Source organism: Schistocerca piceifrons, chromosome 5, assembly GCF_021461385.2.
Source record: "Schistocerca piceifrons isolate TAMUIC-IGC-003096 chromosome 5, iqSchPice1.1, whole genome shotgun sequence".
Lineage (NCBI taxonomy): Eukaryota > Metazoa > Arthropoda > Insecta > Orthoptera > Acrididae > Schistocerca > Schistocerca piceifrons.
The window spans coordinates 257,789,433-257,811,373 of NC_060142.1; the positions used below are offsets into that span (position 1 = coordinate 257,789,433).

The 21,941-nt window shown below is 41.0% G+C and overlaps 1 protein-coding gene across 1 annotated transcript in view; it reads left to right on the forward strand.

Moving 5' to 3' along the window:
• Nucleotides 1-21,941, forward strand: part of LOC124798432 — a 292,118-nt gene that overhangs the window by 188,981 nt on the left and 81,196 nt on the right. The gene's annotated exons all lie outside the window — the stretch shown is intronic.

The following is a 21,941-nucleotide window of genomic DNA, read 5'->3' on the forward strand; positions in this document are numbered from 1 at the left end:
GCTTGACATTTTGTACTCTAATAACGATGTTGTGCTTCTTATGTCAGATGAAGCCCATTTCCATTTAGACGGCTATGTCAATAAACAAAACTGCAGGTATTGGGCAGCAGATAATCCCAGAGAATTGCACCAAAAGCCTCTTCATAGTGCTAAGGTAACAGTCTGGTGTGGAATTTCAAGATTGGGGATTGTTGGTCCTTATTTTTTTGAGGAGAACAACGCTACAGTCACAGTGAACTCGAAACGTTACGTTAACATTACGTAGCTTTTTGGTGCCGAAACTGCGAGAGTTACATGTAAATCGAGATCGAATTTGGTTTCAACAGGACGGGGCCACGGCCCACACAACCAATGACTCCATGTGTGTTTTAAGGCAGATGTTCCCCCACCACATCATCTCGCGTTTTGGAGATGTCCACTGGCCCGCGAGATCACCTGACCTCTCAGCCTGTGATTTTTTTCTTTGGGGATACCTAAAGTCAAAAGTCTACGTAAAGAAGCCCCGAAACTTAATTGATCTGAAGGAGGCAATCAGTGCGGAAATTATGGCAATTCAAGAAGAAACAGTAGTGAAAGTGATGGAAAATTTCGAGGAAAGACTTGTGGAATGCATCACCGAGGAAGGACACCATCTTCCGGAAGTCATTTTCCGTACATGATTTTTTGTGGTTAGTTCTTGTAATTGGGTGCCTGGGAGCATTTAGTTACGTAATTGAATAAAATTAATTTGTAAAACTGATGGAGTTATAGTTATTTAAAATGTGACCATCCTTTTTGGGCCACCCTGTACAAGCAGGAAAACTGCAGGTCTGCAAGCACTGGGTAACAGCGGTGCCAAGTGGAAGAGCGCAAAGTTGATGCTGGCTGTCAGATATTCATCTCGCAGTGACACTTCTTGATGCACAATGGCTTACTGTGCAGAACAACAAAGTGCAGACCACACATGGTGATAACCACAGCATTCTGAGCCGAAGTTTTGAGACAAGGTCGTGGCAGTTATAGAGCAACTGACCAATGAGTGTTTGAAAAGTTTTGGTGGAGGACTAGGAAACAGGATGTCGAGCAATATGTTAGGAACTGCATGCCTTGTGTGCAACTGGTTGATCTTAGTCACCAACCAATTCCATTGCAAGGACTACCAAAAGCATTGAAACCATTTGAAATAATAGGAATTGATACCTTGCAGCTGTTTAATACAGAGTTCATATGCTTTGTGAAATTCTTAAAAAGTCCTTATTTCAGCTGCTAAATTTTAAGGACCCTTAAAACCTTCTTAATTTTTATATGTCTTCCAAAAATTACTATTGCTCGACATGTCATTCGTGAAGCTGAGGGATGTCTCTGAAAGAAACAGAAAATTGAAATAAGAATTGGAATCATTGAAGAAGAAGAAGAGAGCACGTTTATAGAAACTGGTGCTGGAAAGCTAGAAAAATTTGCTGATGAGTCATCAGAGAAAGCAAGGAAGACTGTAGATATTGCACTTGGTTGTCAGTCAAAAATTCGTCAAACAGCTGAGGGAAAAAATTGAGGAAATAAGCGAAACTGAGAAGCAAGTTCAAGAAAAAAAAAAGAGTCTGAAGAACTGAGTGAAAATTATTTTATGCTGCTATCCCACCTTAATATGAGCATGTTAACTAAAAAATTAAAAAAAGACCAAACTTAAAGTGCTGTTATCGTGTTTTTTTTAAGCAGTGTAAAGTGTTATATAATTAAGTGATTAAATCTCCATACATTTTTTCTCAACAATTTTGTAAATTGTTAGATGAAATTTGTGCTCAAACTGAGTATTACTTTTTCATACTATGATCTACAAGTCAGTATCATTGCACAAGTGGGTGTTTATGCTAGAAACTCCAGATTCATTAAAGAAATGTTTTAATAGTGAGGTAAGGTATTCTTATATTTTAAAGTTTACATGTTTTATGTTAAAAATAATTTGTTGAAGCCTACTGCATATGAAATTGTGGTTGGTTTACTTGTTTAAGGTTTTTATGTAGACTGTATAAATACAAGCAGTGATCCCTTAAAAACACCTTAATTTAAGAGAGAGAGAGAGAGAGAGAGAGAGAGAGAAGGAACAGCCAATAATGATCAATGTGTACGTAGGATACCTTATGCATTTCATCGTCGTCGGCTGATACTCGTATCCGAGTTTTCATTTCTCTCCTGAGATTTCCTTTGTCACGGTTCAGGCGTGGAAGTGTCGTTGATGGCTTAGCAATCCAATCCTAGCGTGGAACAGGCGGCCAGACATTACAGCTGATGGAAGGTGGAGGACGTGGCTGAGCCTGGAGGAGTTTACGTTTCTGGCGTTTGTCATTCTCCATTCTTCGACATTCCAGCTCAAAGTTTTGAAGAGCATTTGAGGTAACTGAGTGCCAGCGACTTCGGTCTTCTGCTATTGTGGACCAGTTACTCGGATCGATGTTCAAGTTTTTCAGATTTTTCTTGTACTGATCCTTATAACGTTTGAGAGAGGCACCTCGTGGCCTTTTACCTGTGCTCACTTCGCTGTACAGCATTTGGCGTGGAAGTCTGTCATTTTTCATCCGCTGGACATGTCCGACCCATCTGAGTTGATGCCCAATGATAAGAGCTTCCATGCTATGCATTTTTGCTTTCTCTAGAACTGCCATGTTGGATATGAAGTCATCCCATTTCAGGTCCATGATATATCTTAGCTTCTGTTGGTTGAAGCGTTCTAGTTTCTTCAGATTGCAGCGATATAACGTCCAGGTTTCGCAACCATATAGCAGGGTGGAAATGACTACAGCTTTGTACACCATCAGTTTGGTGTACAGTGTTAGGTCTTTATTCAGGAAGACACGCTTTGTAAGACGACCAAATGCTACATGTGCAGCACGTAATCTATTCTCCACATCTTTTCCAGATGAGCAGTTGGATGACAGTATGCTTCCCAGGTAGAGGAAATGGTCCACTTGTTCCAAGGGTGTACCATAGATGGATATGCTGAAGTCAGGAACGTAGGAGCCAGGAGTTGGCTGCGCCATCACCTTTGTCTTTGGAATATTGATGGAGAGACCAAATCGTTCGTACGCCCTGCTGAAGGAATCAACTGACAGCTGCAACTCTGCAGCTGAATGAGCTGGAGAGGCATTGTCATCAGCATACTGCAGCTCTGTCACACGAGTGGTACTGGTGAACCTTTTTGAATGGAGTCTGGACTGTTTGAATAATCCTCCATCAAACCTGTACTTTAGTTCTATTCCTGCATTTAGACCGCATTGATATCTAGGGTTATGACCAAATTTTTAGTTTACCTTTGATGGTCATGTTGCTCACAGATTGTCTTTGTGTAGTTTACTGAAGGACATTACCAGTTTATTTTTTGTGCTACGTATTGTGTTTTAGGGGGTTAGTTCCTTTCTCATTCTTTGTTGGTAAGTTATGTGATGGGTAGAACAGAAGTTGCTTTTATTGTGTGTTGGGGTTGTGGAAGTGCAAAATGGGGTAAGCAGGAAAGGCTAGAGGACAGATGTAGGGTTTTAGAAGCGTATTTCACTAGGGGAAAGATAGATACTGCCTACAGGAAAATTAAAAAGACCTTTGTAGGAAAGAGAAGCAGCTGTATGAATATCAAGAGCTCAGATGAAAAACCAGTCCTAAGCAAAGAAAGCTTGAGGGAGTATGTAGAGGATCTATACAAGGGAGATTTACTTGACGGCATTATTATGGAAATGGAAGAGGACAAGTATGATGATGTAATGGGAAATATAATACTGCATGAAGAATTTGACAGAGCATTGAAAAACCTAAGTTGAAACAAGGCCCCGGGAGTAGATAGCATTTTGTTAAAACTACTGATGGTCTTGGGAGAGCCACCCATGACAAAACTCTTCCATCTGGTGAACAAGATGTAAGAGACAAGTGAAACACCCTCAGACTTCAATAAGAATATTATAATCCCAATTCCAAAGAAAGCCAGTGCCGACAGTTGTGAAAATTACTGAACTATCAATTTAATATGTCATGGCTGCAAAATAATAATACGAATCATTTACAAAAGAATTGAAAAACTGGTAAAATCTGACCTTAGGGAAGATACTTTTGGATTCTGGAGAAGTGTAGGAACACACGAGGCAATACTGACCCTACGACTTCTCATACAAGATAAGTTAAGGGAAAGCAAACCTACGTTTATAGCATTTGTTGACTTAGAGGAAGCTTTTGACAGTATTGACTGGAATACTCTCTTTCAAACTCTAAAAGTGGCAGGCGTAAAATACAGGGAGTGGAAAAACTATTTACAATTCGTGTAGAAACCAAGTGACAGTTACAAGAGTTGGGGAGCATGAAAGGGAAGCAGTGGTTGAGAAGGAAGTGAGACAGTGTTGTAGCCTATCCCCAATGTTATTCAGTCGTATATTGAGCAAGCAGTAAAGGGGGAAAAAAAGAAAATTTTGAGTAGGAATTGAAGTCCAGGGAGAAGAAATAAAAACTTTGGGGTTTGCCGGTGAAATTCTAATTCTGTCAGAGACAGAGCAGTTCAACGGAATCGACAATGTCTTGAAAGGAGAATATAAGATGAATGTCAACAAAAGCAAAACGAGAATAATGGAATGCAGTCAAATTAAATCAGGTGATGCTGAGGGAAATAATTAGGACATGAGGCACTTAAAGTAGTAGATGAGCTTTGCTATTTGGGCAGCAAAGTAACTGATGGTTGTGAATGTAGACTGGCAATCGAAAGAAAAGCATCTATGAAGAAGAGAAATTTGTTAGCATCGAATATAGATGCAATTGTTCGGAAGTCTTTTCTGAAGGTATTTGTCTGGAGTGTAGTCGTGTATGGAAGTGAAACGTAGCTGATAAACAATTTAGACAAGAAGAGAATAGAAGCTTTTGAAATGTGGTGCTACAGAAGAATGCTGAAGATTATGTGAGTAGATCATGTAACTAATGAGGAGGTACTGAATAGGATTGGCGAGAAAAGAAATTTGTGGCACAACCCGACCAAAAGACAGGGTTGGTTGATACGACACATTCTGAGTCATCGAAGGATCACCAGCTTAGTATTGGAGGGAAGCATGCAGGATAAAAATTTTAGGAGGAGACCAAGAGATGAATACAGCAAGCAGGTTCAGGGGGAGTAAGTTCCAGTAGTTATTTGGAGATGAAGAGGCTTGCAAGGGATAGAGTGGCATGGAGAGCCACCTTCAAAGTAGGCTCCTTCAGCTTCTACACACCTCTCAATGTTGTTGCCACTGCTATAAGCATCAGTGGAAAGCCTCTTTTGGTGTGGTGCGCAACTGCTCTATCGAATTCTGCATAATGTCTTCCCACTTCTGAAATCTGGTCTCTTTCATAATCTTTCTCAGTTTTTCGGGTAAAGCCAGAAGTCACTCAGTGGTAGGCCAGAGGAATAGGACAGACCACAGCTGTGTTGTGTTTGGACAAAAATCTCTGAATTAATTGAGAATGTTGAGCAGGTGCATTTTCATGGTGAAGGTGCCAACTGCCTGCTGCTCAGAAGTCCAGTCGTTTGCATCTTACTGTCCCACAAAGGCGATGCAGACTCCCTTGGTAGTACCCCTTATTGAAAACAGTACTTTCTCGGGAGTACTCGTGATGCACACTTCATTGCGGATCTTTGCGTCTGGAAAGAATGAGTAACCGAGGACTCATTGCCAGTGATAACTTTGATAAGAAAGTTGGGATTACTCTTCAGTCTCTAACATGCGCTGTGCAATCTCTGAACGAAGTTGCTTCTGCTCAGATGTTAACAACTTTGGCGCAAATTTTGCTGAGATCCTCATGAGTTCCAAATGCTCCATTAAAATGAAATGAATCCATTACTAATTGTAACCTCCTCTACAAGTTCTCTGATCGTGATTTGTCTATCTCGTTTCACCAGGGTCGTTACATGATCAATATAAACCTCATTTGTGGATGTTGAGGGCCCACTTGAATGTGAGTGGACGTCTTTGAAGGGGAGTTGTACCATTCCTTTATCTTTGTGGTACCCATTGCGTTGTCCTCAAATACTTGTCAAATCTTGTGGATTGTTTCAACTTGAAAATCAACAAACTTAAGACAAAATTTGTTGCAGTAATGTTGTTCTGTTGCTTTTGTCTTGCCCACACCACAAAAATCCAGTGACTACCACTTACACGTGTTCACTTGTCAGTGGCTAGCCAGCAACTGGTTGTTTCTGCAGTCACGAATAGAGATCAGGCATGTGCACTACGTGTGCCTGCAAACACAGAGCACACATGTGGCCCGATACCATTGGTTTCAACAATAACAAATAAAGTCAGATACTTTCTGAACCGCTCTCTTATAATATAAATTCTAAAATTGCTCAAATCATTATAAAAGTTAAAAGTGCACATTGGAAGTAAAGTAAAGTAAAGGAAGAAGGGAAATTGTTCACTTATGAATACAAATTTGTGTACTTCATTATGCCTCAGCACTACACGACTTTATCTGAAGGTTTCTTTTACCTCTAATTATCACAGATTGTATTACTTTTTCCATTCCAAAGTGAAGTCCAAAAATTATTTTACCGTTACATTTACCAGGCAGTCTCCCAACTAAACTGACAACCACTTCAAGTTTGTGTAATTATGTAATAAGTACAAGCATAACTCTATATTCACGTACTTCAGTAAAGTGCTATTGCAAAGTTCTGATCAGCTGTTTCCTTAAATGTGCGAAATATTTCAAATTAATCAGCACAGTTTATACTTGTCCCAACAATCAAGCTTCAGTGTTTCACAGAATTTTGATAACTTTTCCTGTAGAGCTTTTTATTATTAAATTTATGTTGTCCGTGATTTTCTTCAAATAATGTTGATAGTTCATCTGCTCTTGACAGTTCAGGTAATGATTCATCTTCAATAACAGGAAAACATTCAATTTCATTACTAATGCAATCTACTTCAAATACTAAATCAGATACTAATTTAATTACAATTTTTATTTTGACATGCACATTCTCATTCTTAGTTTCGCCACCTGCTCTAAATACTTCAGTTATTTGTTTTATTTCTTTGCTCAGATGAGAACCTGTTTGTGCCACATTTGTTCCTATATCCGCAACTTTCACTTCTGCACTACCAGTTTTATTTCCAAGTTCGAGAACCTGACTGTGTAATGCTTTTACACCTTGTTCCAGAGTTGAGATTTTTGTGTTGTGATGTTTAAACTGTTCGGCCGATTGTTCTGTTGTCTTTAAAGCGGTCATCATTTCTTCATTCCATAGCTTTTGAACATTTCGCTACTTCTTGATATTTGCCTGAAAATTTTTCAGAAATTAACCTGTCCCTGGTAACATATTTTCCATTTCTATTTGATTGAGGAGTTTGTTTTCTCATTTAATCGTTTTGGTGCCATTTCCCTAGTCTCTTAAATGCGCGCGCACACACACACACACACACACACACACACACACACACACACACACACACACACACACACTCCCTCTCCCTCTCCCTCTCCCTCTCCCTCTCTCCTCCTTCGGCAACTGTCATTGTTTCTACACGTGACACCAAGTGAATTCAAACTTTTTACTCAATCGTCTACTTATGTCCATAGCCACATACGGTACAGAACATATCGAGCTGGACCTGGGGCTGTGATGTGCTGTCATTTGCAATTTCGCCATTGCTGATGTAATTGAGCTGATAATCAGATCTGACTTCCTGGCATATTACCATCTTCTAACTGGTGTGGCAAACACGAGACTTAGTGACAGCATCACTGGACTTCCGACTGCTCTATTCCAATGCAGTGCCGCATTACACAGTGTCAAGCTCGTGCAGGCAGGCAGCAGGAAGGAAATACATTGAGTTGCTCGACCATTTTACAACCAAAAAACAAATCACCAGGCTGTCCAAGCAAGGTACATCGTAGTGCCTTGCATTTCATCAAAACGACTGATGGCTCACCAGTTTCACACCGTCTCAGCCGTTTAGCTCCTGATCATCTCACTATTGCAAGGGCAGAGTGTGGCTCGCTGGGCAAAGGCATTATTCGCCCTTCTAGCAGTTTGTGATCATCACCCATCTATGTGGTGCCCAAGAAACATGGCACCTGTGTAGTGATTATCATGCACTTCATTCGAGGACAATTCTGGACAGATGCCCAGTACTCCTGATAAGAGACTCTAGCTATTCTCTTGCGGTACAAATTCGTTTAATGTACTGGACTGTGTGAAAGGCTTTTACACAAATCCTGTGGCAGATGAAGACATTCCGAAAACTGTCATACATACTCCATTTGCTTGTTTGAGAGTCTCTGTATGACATTTTGTTTGTGCAACACTTCTCAGTTTTCGCAAAGGTTCATTGACTCTGTGTTGAAAGGATTGTCATTCTGTTTTGTTTACCTAGGTAGCATCTTCATCTTTTCACCCACTGCAGAACAGCACCCACAAAAGTTGATGGAAGTTTCAAACACTTAGAACAGCTTGATGTGGTGTTAAATACTGCCAAGTGTATTTTGTTAAACCACAATTACCTCCTTAAACCATCCAATTTTGTCAGCTGGGTCATTGCCACTATGTGAGAAAGCAGAAGCCATTATAAATATCCAGTGGCAAAAAACTATCAGAAAACTATGCCATTTCTTGGGAAAGCTGACCAGCATAACTTGACATTCTTAGCCGAGTTGTAAGAAATGCTGAATGGAGCACTCACTGGATCCAAGACAGAGGCAAATTTGGCATACTCAGCATTGGGTCCACCTCTGGCATTGGTAGTTGATGTTAGCCAAATGACTATCAGTGCAGCATTGCAACAGTCATTCGATAGTGCTTGGCAGCCACTTGCCTTCTTCTCACACAAGCTCTCCCCTTCACAACAAAAATGGAGCACTTATGATCATGAGCTTCTTGCCATCTCCAAATCAATCAAATACATTTAGACCACAGTTGGAAGCCAGAGAGTTTACAATACTTACAGATCACAAACCGCTTGTCTATATGCCTTCAGACAACGTAGTAACAAGTGTCCACAGTGACAGTACAACCATCAAGAGTTCATTGCCCAATTTAGCACTGACATTTGCCTCATTTCAGGTATTAACAGTGTAGTCGCCGACTGTCATGAGTTACTGATTTGTCCATCTTGATAAGACACAAGAAACTGACTGGGAACTTCAGAAACTACTGAATAATGCATCGTCCCCCCTTTGGTTACAACTTCCTGACATTCCTGGTTCAGACGTGCTTTTGATAACCTCCGCAACCTATGCCATGCTTGCGTTAGTCAATGAGCTCACCTATTTACAAAATGTCTTCTTCTTCTTCTCCCCCTCTTTTTTTTCAATGTCGTCAAAGTGAGCTATCTATTTGTATACAAGCACCATTTGGAGATTTTCCAGACATGACAACAAGCTCCGTCCACATTGACATACCATGTCCACTTCCACCATCCTATGGTCAAAGCTATCTGCTGATTGCAACTGATCTCTTTTTCAGCCATTTGAGCAGAAGCTTTAGCGGTCAGTAACATATCGGTAGAAATGTTGGCCTTTGCCTTTGTGTTAAATTGGGTTTCGCATATCAGCTGTCCTCTGCATGTCACTGTGGCTGAAAGGTTGAGTCAGAGTTTTTTATTCAACTCAGTAGTAAGTTCTCCAGCTCTTTCCATCACAGGACAACTACACTATCCAGTCACATGAATGTGGCCATCTGTCAAAAGCCTTTGGCACTGTGGTATGTTTTGAGACATGGAGGAAGAGAGTCAATGAGGTTCTGGAAGGTAACGAAAGGGATGTGGAGCCATGCTGATTTCAGTGTCATGGTCATGTGCACTAGGTTTCTCGCTTGAGGATCCATGGTGTGAACAGCCTGATCAAGGTGATCCCACAGATTCTTGACTGGGTTTAAATCCAGGAAGTTTAGTACAGTAAAAATATTTGGGTGCTCTTGAAACCACGCACGTACACTGCAAGGTGTGTGTGACAAGTTGCGTTGTCCTGCTGTTAGATGTCATTGTGCCGAGGAAAGACAAACTGCCTGTAGGAGTTGATTCATTGTGCCTCCCAGGTAATGCCATGAAAACATTCCCCCTATCATAACACTTTCTCTTCTGTCCTGGACCCTTCTGATGATTGTTGCAGGGTGTTTGCTTTCAGCTGTTACACACTGTACATGCCAATGGCCATCTTTCATTTGAAGAGGCCACGTGTTACCACTCAGTGGATGTCCAGTTGCAGTGTTGGCATGCAAATTCCAGCAGTCATCATCGATACATATCCAGTCATAATGGGTGCATGAACCAGGCATGTGCCATAGATGATGCTCTACTTCTCCCTAGGGGGCTTGATGTGGCAATCAAGATCATCCACTGGATTGTTCACAGTTCACAGCTGTTAAGGAGTTCACATCCCAGCCACAAGAGGCACTCTTAGTTCAGCATCAACGATCGGCAGTTGATTTGTTCTCTATGTTTTTTGAGACTTTCCATGAAAGTGACAGAGTGAGAACTTTCTTGCAAATCGTGACAGATCTAGTACTATTCTAGTGCTTAAATTGTCTCCAGTTCTTATGGAATATATTCTTCTGTATTCATTAATAGAGGTTTGATGTTCATGGTACATGAGTCTTTATACTTTGTGGGCTGTTTCGGCTGGTTTGTTCAAAAGTGCAAATGTAATTTGTTTGGACAATTATTGGCTATGCTACACTGACAGACTGATGAGTGACACTTTTTTCTGGGCCTCCAACATTTCCATGATTGTGCCAGAAAAACTTCCATAGTCATCAGGGAAGGTTTTAATTCAGTGTAACGTAATCAAGGTTCATTTCAGTTGTTCATCTAGTTTTGACATGTCGTGCCAGGATGTTTGGGGTTCTGATGTTTCACTTTTATTCTTCAAATTCTGCAGATTTAATGATTATGGCTCTTTTCTATGCCAAGCTGGGTCAGTCCTGTGTAAGCTAGGCTGTGGAACAACTGACAATTCTGGTAACCGTTGCATACACTCTTCTCTTTATAATACCTGCTGTACAATTGCAAATAATGGGCTTTTGATGCAGTTTTTACTGGTGGAACTGGCTATTTACCTTCCTTATTACCATCATCTTGCGAGATTATGGTTTACAACTACATAATGTCATGGTCTTGTTGGCCCTCAACACAAATGCATGTAGCTGCATGATTACAGCTAATGATGATAGCTTTTACTGCATAGTCCCCGTTTTTTACGGTTTGAACAGCCTGAACATAGTTGTAGAAATCAACCAAAACTGGTTATTGTGGTTGCTGGTCCAAAGGGGTCATTTGGAGGGGTCTGTTCTTTGGTTTGTATAGGTTTTGTCAGCGAATAGATTCTCCTTCATACGTTGTTGGAGGCAGTAGCAGTGCAGGTGCAAACGACCTCAGTTATTACCATTTGCAAAGTTCTGCCTCCAAGCACGCCACTTATGTTGAATAGGCCACATTAATCTGACAACTCCAACCCCTCCCACCTCCCTTTTCTCCTGCTTGGGGCTTCAACGCGCACAACCCCTTTGTCTGGCAGGGGCCTTCTAATTGACCATCTTCTCACAGACCATGATCTGTGCCTGTTCAGTGAAGGTTCTCCTACCCACTTCAGCACTACCCATGGCACTTTTCCTGCTGTTGATTTAATGATCTCCTCCCCTAATATTGTGGTTTCGCTAAATTGATTGCTACACGATGACCTTTATGACTGCAACTACTTTCTAGTGATCCTGCCATTTCCTTGCCACCACCAGACCGACCAACTACCACAATGGGCCCTTCACACAGCCAACTGGCCTTTGTATGTCTCTGCTAATAAATTCACTGCCCCCTCCGTCAGTTATATTGGTGGAGTTGTGCAAGGCATCTCAGAGCAATCATCCACACCACTTGAGCTGCTGTTCCCCTTTTACTGGTCCACCTCACCATCAACAAGTGCTGGAGTACGCCAAAGACATTGCAGCAGCTATTTAGGATCACTAATGGCCCCACAGCAATTCAAATAATATCCTTCGCAGACCAACCTATTACTTTTAAGTGACTTCATGTTAAGGCTCACTATCTAATCAGGTGCAGAAAGAAGGAATGCTGGAAGTGCTACGTCTCCTCCCTGATGTCATGTGAGTTGTGATCAAAAAGTAATGGGAATTTTCAAATTTCACGTGCTTTACACATCCAGTTTTCAATTTTTTTTTATCTTGTTGGTACACTTGTTCCTGATGTATGTTTGCATTTTCAACAGTTTTTATACATGTTTTTGAGTGCTTGGTGAATTTTTACTTTCATGTAAGATGGATCAAAGACTTTGCATTAAATTTTGCTTAAAAAATGGAATAAAGTGCAGAACCGCTTTTGAAATGTTGACTGTGGCTTTTAACGAATCTACTATGAATAAGACAAGAGTTTACGAGTGGTACAAATGTTTCAAAGGAGGTCAAGAAGATGCTGAAGATGACAAATGCCCCGGACACCCTAGTTCATCAGTTATTAATGACAATGTGAAAGAAATAAAGAAAATGGTTCTGGAAAATTGCCATATTGCCATCAAAGAAATTGCTGCTGATGTCAGCATACCCTTTTCCTCATGCTTAGCAAAATTTTTATTTTTTTTTTTATTTTTATTTTTTATTTTTATTTTTATTTTTATTTTTTTTTGGGGGGGGGGGGGGGGCCTGAAACATGCAGCAGCAAAGTTTTTTTCAAAATCATTGATTTTTGACCAAAAATGACGTCATGTAGACATCGCTCAGGAATTGCTGAATGAAGTTGATAATGATCCAGAACCTCTAAAGAAGGTAATAACAGGTGAAGATGGGTACACATCATGAGTTCCTGCCTTATGGTCCTAAGATCAATAAGGAAAACAACCTGGAAGTTATGCACTGTTTTCGTGAAGCAATGTGAAGAAATCACCTGGAATTGTGGCAAAATTACTTGTGGAAATTGCATCACGATAATGTTCCTGCTCACATCTCAATGCTTGTTAATGATTTTCTGGCAAATAACAAGATCATTATGTCACCTCAGCCACTGTACTCACCGGACATGGCTCCTTGCAACTTCTTTCTATTCCCGAGGCTGAAGAAAGCCATGAAAGTGCATCGTTTTGCTACTATTGATGAGGGAAAAAAAAAAGCAGAATTTCTGAAGAAACTGAAAAACATATTCAGAAGTGTTTCCAAGATTGGAAAAAGTGCTGGCACAAGTGTATGGTATCTGAGGGGGATTACTTTGAAGGGGGCAATGATCAATAGGTGTTCCAGGTGTTGTCCTACAGGGTGTTGTTTTGTATGGATTCCTCAGTTCTTGCAGAATACTATCTGTGACGCACTTTGCAAAAGAATTGGCACCCTCTTCCTATCCTGCTGCCCTTCTACTACAGAAGCCACAAGTTGAAGATATCTTCCTATGTTCCATTCCCCACCAAGCTGAATCCTATAATGAACCCATGACAGAATGGGGACTACTTCAGGCTCTTACCTTGTCCCATTACGCAGCCCCAGGACCTGATTCAATTCAATCATATGATGCAACACCTGAATGTTCCCCAAAGACAACATCTACAGAGGGTCTTCAATTGCATTTGGCTCCAAAATGCTTTCCTCTTGTAATGGCACAATACTATAGTCATCCCAATCATGTAGCCAGGCAAGAACCCAACATCTGCCAGCAATTACCAGCCAGATAGCCTGACCAGTGTACTCTGTAAGCTGCTTGAAATAATGGTTGCCTGCAGCTTATGCTGGGTTCTCAAATCTCGGGGCCTTTGTCCCCCTGTCAGTGTGGTTTTTGGAGGGGGGGGGGGGGGGGGGGGGGACACGATCCACAGCTGACAATCTGCTTAAGTTGGAAACAGCAATCTGAGAGCTTTTTCCTAAATGTCAGCATCTGTGTCTGCATAAAGATTGACACTTCTTGGTGTCATCACATTATACTTACTCTCCATGACAGGGGCTTTCAAGCCCCCTACTGTTTTTATTTCTAACTTTTTATTCCACTGGTTGTTCCAGGTTGTCAACAGCCTTGCTGCATTGGTAACCCTGTTTTCTGTCAGATCACCAAAGTTAAGCACTGTTGGGCTGGGCTAGCACTTGGATGGGTGACTGGTCTGCCAAGTGCTGTTGGCAAGCAGGTTGCACTCAGCCATTGTGTGACAAATTGAGCAGCTACTTGTATGGGAAGTAGTGGCGCTGGTCACAGAAAGTGACAACAGCCGAAAGAGTGGTATGCTGACCACATGCCCCTCCATATCCGCATACAGTGACGCGAATAGGCTAAGGATGACGCAGCAGTCAGTCTGTACCATTGGGCCTTCCGAGGCCTGTCCCGACACAGTTGGTTGTTCGGTGCTTTACTCAACTCCCAAGGGGGGCAAGAGAATGGCATCCCACAGCGCTCTGTGTCGAGTACCTCTCTCTTGCCCATCACCACAATGGGCTAGTGACCTCTGTTGGACATCTGATCTCCTCTGCCTTTTATGTCGATGATTTTTACATTTGGTGCAGCTCCCACTTGGTAGCTTCTGCTGAATGCCAGCTCAAAAGTGCCATCCGGTGGGCTTCTGCATGAGCTCTGTACCATGGTTTCCAATTCTGTCCTAAAAAGATGCAGGTCATGCATTTCTGCTGTCATATCATGGTCCATTGTGATACTGAACACTACATAGGTACCCAGCACCCGGACATGGTAGTACAGCCCTATTTCTTGGGCCTCATTTTTGTTAAAAAGCTGTCTGGGCTGCCCCAAATGTATCACCTGAAGACTAGCTGCCTGTGGAAACTTAATACTCTCTGCTTCCTTCCCCGCACATCTTGGGTTGCAGATCATACTATTATTTGTAGTTACCAGACCATGGTTTCATCCCGACTGGTTTCAGGTTGCCAGGCTTACGGCTCAGCGACTCTGACTTTGTAACTGTGAGATCCACTACACCATTGTAGTGTACGTCTGGCCACAGGTGCCTTTCATACTAGTCACGTAGACGGTCTCCAGCAGCAGAGCTGACAGTCATTAGTGGAGCCCCCTTTTCATTAAACAGGTCTCCCTTGACCGTGTTGTAATATGTACGGATTCAGTGAGAAGTCTCCAGTCTATTGACTGATGCCATTCCTGCCACTCTTTGGCCTCCACTGTTTGTTGTTCATGTTGACCTTCATCGTGCTGCCTGCTCAGTTCTCTCCCTCCAGATCCCAAGTCGTGTGGATATCCAGGGAATGAACTAGCCAACCGTTCGACTAGAGCAGCTCTTACTAGCTCCCCGTTCACTGCTGATCCAAGGCGTGGATTTGCTAGCGCAAATGAGATCTCTACTCACTCGGAAATGGAATGGCACCTGGTGGGCTACTGCCCTATCTAATAAACTCCACACAAGCAAGGAGACTACTGCAGCATGCCAATCTTCCTTTCGCTTCTCCCTGAAGAAATCCACAGTCCTGTACCAGGTTAACCCATTAGCCACGGGTATGCCCTCCTGCTGACTTCTCTATTTCCTTCATCTTGCTTGTATTATTGATAGTAGAACAGATGTCCATTACATTTCTAGCTTTCTCACTTTAACTGTTATGAATCTTCCGATCAGAAAACCACCTCGGTGGATGTCTCTACTTCTGTATGCACCACTCGTGGATCAGGGTCTGATAACCCTGTTGTCCGGTCTGTCCCCCTGTCAGTTTCTCTGTAAGATCTAATATGTCAAGTACTTGTGTACTCCTCATCTGTAAGCATCATATCAATCTGAAACTTCCTGGCAAATTAAAACTGTGTGCCGGACCGATACTCGAACTCGGGACCTTTGCCTTTCGCGGGCAAGTGCTCTACCGACTGAGCTACCCAAGCATGACTCACACCCCGTCCTCACAGCTTTACTTCTGCCAGTACCTCGTCTCCTACCTTCCAAACTTAACAGAAGCTCTCTTGCTAACCTTGCAGAACTAGCAGAACTAGCACTCCTGAAAGAAAGGATATTGCGGAGACATGGCTTAGCCACAGCCTGGGGGACGTTTCCAGAATGAGATTTTCACTCTGCAGCGGAGTGTGCGCTGAGGTACTGGCAGAGGTACTGGCAGAAGTAAAGCTGTGAGGACGGGGCGTGAGTCGTGCTTGGGTAGCTCAGTCGGTAGAGCACTTGCCCGCGAAAGGCAAAGGTCCCGAGTTCGAGTCTCAGCCCGGCACACAGTTTTAATCTGCCAGGAAGTTTCATATCAGCGCACAATCCGCTGCAGAGTGAAAATCTCATTCTGATCATATCAGTCTGATTGATGGTATTACCATCTTGGGAAGGTCAGGTCCCTTTGTGTATCTGTTTGGGGGGAAATGTCATCACACTCGTAACAAGGTTCTGGCTGGGCACAAAGCTGATGAGACGCAGTCCATTGCCATTAGTTTTCACACGTATACTCTCATCTCCCATTTGTTGTCCTATACATTTATTCCTGTCCCACATTGGCATTGAAATCGCACAAAATTATCTTAATACTTCTGTTACCAATGTTTTCCACTGTTCTTTCTAATTGTTGTAAAAATCAGTTTTCTCCTCCTTGTTGCTTACATTTATTGGTGCTTATGCATAAACAAAGGTTATTTCTCCATACTTTTGCTGAGCAGTGAGACATGGTGATTGCACTGAAGTTTTTCACCAAATAGTTATTCACCACAAATTCTGCTCCATGTCCATGCATTCCTTTCTCTTTGCAGCCTCCATAAAAGATTACTGGTTTATTCTCACATAAAATCACTTCCTCACACCATTTAGTGTCTTGTAATGCAGTGACATTGACTTTATGTTCCTCCAACTTGGACACTGTGATTTTGGCAGCTCGGCTCCTGAGCTATATATACTTCTAACATTACATGTGCTGACCCATAACCCAATCTGTCTAGCCATTTTCATCTTATAAGATTCTATCCTGCTTGTAGGCACATTTGTAAATTTACTGACCTTAATTGCCTTAAACCAAATTTTTATTTTAATTACAGTGGCTGAACAGATAAGTGCTTGGAATAATTTTAAATAATAAAGTTGACACTGTTGAAGTTAAATTACAATTAATGCACGTATATTATTACAGGAGACTTACATGAAAATCAATTTTCCAGTTAGAAATTCCAGTTTAGTTCAAAATGATTAGCAATATGTAATGACTCCATGGAATGTAACATAATCACACAAGTGACAGTTTATAACTACACATGTGATCTAATTCATTGTACTTTATACAAATGAGAAATGTCATACTATTGACTGTTTCCTCCAAATTTAGCTCAGCAATGACTGACTGTGGCCCTGTTCACTTTGCCTGTCTGTGAACTGACATGAGAAGTATTTATGAAGTGTTAAAATTCAAATGTTTACATATTCAGTACTGTAAATGACATGAACTGCAAGCGGTACTTTGACACACCAGCACCCAGCTTATTTCTTTTAGCTATTGGCCCTATGTGCTTAAAATTGCATTACTGCGAGGCTGTCTGTCCTGAGCTGATTTTTAGGCACACACTGTTCTTCCCTCTTTTTAAATAAAACCCTCCCAGACATTTTTAGAATCTAAAAATTTATGTTCATGACATTTCATTAATTTATTATTGTAGTAGAAGTATACATTTTTCAATACGTAACAATTAAGTAACACACATTAATGGTTTGCTTCAGGGAGTTCACTTAAGTTGTCGTTTCCATTTTATACACGATATTTCTACAGTTGCATAATTATCATCTTGAGGTGCTGCGAGTTGTGTTGTTGTGCACTCGCTGTCTGGACTCCAAGAAGACTGAATTATTGGAGGTCTCACACTGCTTACTCTTGATATTCTGTGGTGCTCTTTTGTTTTTCAGACCCCCTACAGATTTTTGGTGATCACACGTTCTCTCAGTGTTTCCAGTTCTGGCTTTTTTGTCCAGCAAGATCTTCATAAATTGATTGCTGGACCCAAGCCTTGTTTAAATTGAAACTTCCATCCCTGTTTCTTATGTTTTCCAACATCTTCATTTTGTTAGCCTCCTTAATTACACTGTCTCACAAACTTGTTTGCACTATGATGCAGGTTTTGCGATTCACTTCTTGATTGTATTTGAGGCAGTGCTCGGCGACAGCTGATTTGATTGATTGCGTCTGATGTTGTTTGCATTTGTGACTGTTGTAATAGTCTATCCAGAGTAAAACATACCACATTCACGTGGAATACAGGACTGACCAGGCTTTTGGCGACCTAGATAGTCCTTAACACTAAAAGAGGACTTCTTAACCTTTGTTGACAGGAGCAAAATACAGTTTTTTCTTTTCTTTTCTTCTCTCTCTCTCTCTCTCTCTCTCTCTCTCTCTCTCTCTCTTTTATTAAAAGCAGGCATGGATGGGGGATCAGCCTAGCGAAGATATAGACTGCAGATGGAGAAATCCATTGAGATAAGCAACTTTGACAAAGGGCAGATTATTATTTGCAGAGCCTGTGAACCATTATCTCGAAAACAGCAAACCTGGTCAAATTTTCACAAGCTACTGTCATGCGCGTCTACAGAAAGAGGTAGGAGGACAGTGTAACTACCACTAGCCACTACATGGTTAGATGAACATGACTCTACAGAAAGAGGTAGGGCATTGAAACTACTGTTTGGTGCTACATGGTTGGACATACAAGACTCTTCAGAGAACATGGGGTTCATAGGCTTGGGGGCTTGTCTGCCCTCTAAAGTAGGATAGATGGTGATCTGGGGCATCTCTGCCGAAAGAGCACAGTGCTGGTACACACATAAGAGTTTCAGAGAACACAATTTACCTTATTGAACATAGAGCTCTGCAGCAGACCACCCCTTCATGTTCTTACATTGACCCAGCAACATCCTCATTTGTGATTGCAGTGGGCATGGGGCCATTAGGATTCAACTATTGATGAATGGAAATGTGTTGGTTCTTAGAGTGAATCACCTTTTTGCTATAGTACATTGATGGTTGTGGAGACAAATGCTGTCATTGAGGTGAATGGCAGCGTGAAATGTTCAGCATGCCAAGGGTGCAGGCTGCTGAGTGCAGTATTATGCTGTGGGAGGCATTCTCCTGTGCTTGCATAGAACCTGTTGTGGTAATCGAAGACACGCCGACAGTTGCAAACCACCTGCATCCCTTCACGTTTGATTTCTTCCCTGATAGCAATATCATCTTTCAGCAGTATAATTATCCATGTCTCAGAGACAGAACTGTGTTACAATGTTTTGAGGAGCATTATAGTGAACTCATGTTGATGTCTCGGTGATTAAATTCTCCTGATATAAATACTTTGAGACCTATCTGGGTCACTGTTGGGTGCCATCACTACCCATTATTTACACAAATTACATGACCTATGCCTTGACATCTAATGCCACATACCTCCACAGATATGCCAAAAAAACTGTTGGATCCATGGTATGCAGAATCAGTGATGTAATTTGTTCCAGAGATGGACAAATAAACTACTAAGCAGGTGGTCATAATGTTTTGGTTTATCAAGGTATTGTCCACATACCAGAATAAACTCATGGTTTAAACTTGGTGGATTCTAGTGTTTTTGCTTCAGTGTGTTTCATTCATTGATTTGCAATGGCAAGATACATATTACCATTCCATTTGTTCATAATACTTTCTGTAGAACATACCTAAATAATTCAGTGAAATAATCACCATCTTTTCTGTGACTAGTTCCATGGAGTCAGAAAGCGGGATTTCTAAAGAGAGAGCCTACTTAGAAATTGACCCTAATATTCCTGTCGTGTGCTGCAGTTGACTAAAGTGGTGTATTAAAAGAGTGGAGTTGTGAATGTAGTATTCACACTTCCCCATATATTTGCTGAGAATGGATGTAGGTGTACTGTGGGTCTTAAGGGAATGCCTTCCTTGTTTGGTTTGGGAAGACCATATAATTGTGGTGGTAAAGGTTGAGCTGAAGCTGAGAAAAAGAAGTCAGAATTGCTTGTCTTCCTTATGCTGGGCCAATATCTGTAAAGATCGGTTGACTTGTGTGGAAACGTGGCATCCAATGTATTTCACTCCCATCAATGAAAAGAAAAAGTCATCTTATTAGAGATGATCTAGGTCTCGGGAAGCCAGGTATGTACAGCCCATAAATTCAGATGTGAAATGTATTACATGATGCAGATTATTAGAACAATTAAGGAGAGATACAAGGAACATCAGCAACACATGTGATTAAAAAAGCCAAGGAAATCCACCTTCACTGAGCACTGCCTCGAAAGTAATCATAAAATGAAATACGATGGGATCAGTTTCGTGGTGCAGACACCAGTTTCTGAGATGGCATAATTAAGGAGTCTATTGAAATAAATGTTGAAAAACGTAATAAATGAGGACAAGGCTTAGGGTCTGGACTCATTAAGATATCACCAGCCTTAAAGTCCACTCAAGCTTGGAAATACTAAGAGAGTGTGCGTTTCATGGAAGATCATTGTGGGCTCTGAAAAATGAAAACTCGTCAAAGGACATCATGGACATTGTGAGTAAAAATTGGTTCTAAATAGCAGCACTGGCTGGAGTTCAGGCAGTGAGAGCACACAACAGCTCAACTTGCATCACATGGAGAGGACAACTATGTTGGTTGTCACAATAATGTGTAAAAGCAAAACAATGGCTCAGCTGAACTTCCATAAGCACACTATTAATCAGTGACACTGAGAAAGTCTTAGAGTGCATTCAATTTTTTGAAAGGTTTGAATTCTAAAATTTATATAATTAGACTACAATATTTTACATGTTACCTGTCAGTGTATTGCCCTTTTAAATACATGTGTTCATATTTGAGTTTTGTGGCTTACAGCCCTGAACATCTGCACCTGAAATTAAATTATCTACCGACCTTGCTAGTGCAAATCAGTTGAACTTACGCATCATTACACTCTTGGATACCCTGGAATTGAAGTACTGCAATGTGTCACAACTTTCTCAAATAAATTCAAAGAGTTTCTTCGGTAACAATCTCTTAGTGTTATTAATTAAGGTACAGCAGCTTTTTCCATTCAGTATTTTACAAGTTAGGGGAATGTCACGTGGCTATATATCTCAACTTCTGATATTAAATTGATATTAATGTCATTTCAATATTCTTCTGCTGTTTTGCCCCGGTGTCACCATATTGTTATACTGCATGCATTTATTCAGTATAATGCTGCGGAACTGGGACAACAACGCAAGGAATATACACAAAGCCATTACCTGTACCTCATCTCTTGGTGAAACTGTGATTACCACTCCACCTTCAAGGCGCGTGACGGTCCTCCCTACACTGGTTACATGCAAAAACAAACAGCAAAGCCTCCAAACAGTTTCGTATTTATAATTGCTAAATAATTAAATTGCTTAACTATTGCAACCACCATTCATCAGCTAGGTAGACGTTGAGTTGCACATCCTTTGCCGGAGTGATATGCAACACCTTATTGTGTGGGAGACAATGCCTACAAATGAGATATTTCAGTGCTGAAGTACACACTTATGAGTAAGGTTGAGCGTTGAAGCACATTTTATTTTGACCACTTTTCTTGATAAAATATGTTTTACAAAATATTTTTACCATTGTTATCAGCCACTTCTTAGTTACATAATGAACAATAAAGATTGTAAAATATGGATTACAATAATGTTTTTATATTTTACATACATACAACATTTGAATAATTTTAGTAAAAGAAAGAAGAAAAAATAGTATTTTCATTTTGAGTGATATTAGAGGAAGTGGAACTTTCTACCTTTTTACGTTTCACTTTCTTGTTGTGTCGATCGTAGAGTTAGTGTCTCTTACCATGACCCTTCCGTATACTACTACAGGGGACAGTCAAATGAAAATGGGATGGATGAAAAAAGTAAGTAAACTTTATTATTTCAAAAGTAATTGCCATAACTGCTAATACATTTATCCCATTGTGAGGCGAGATGATCAGTGTTTTTTCGTGGCTGTCGATTTGCTTCGGATGAAGAGGTGTATGCGTGGGTATAATTGTTCTGT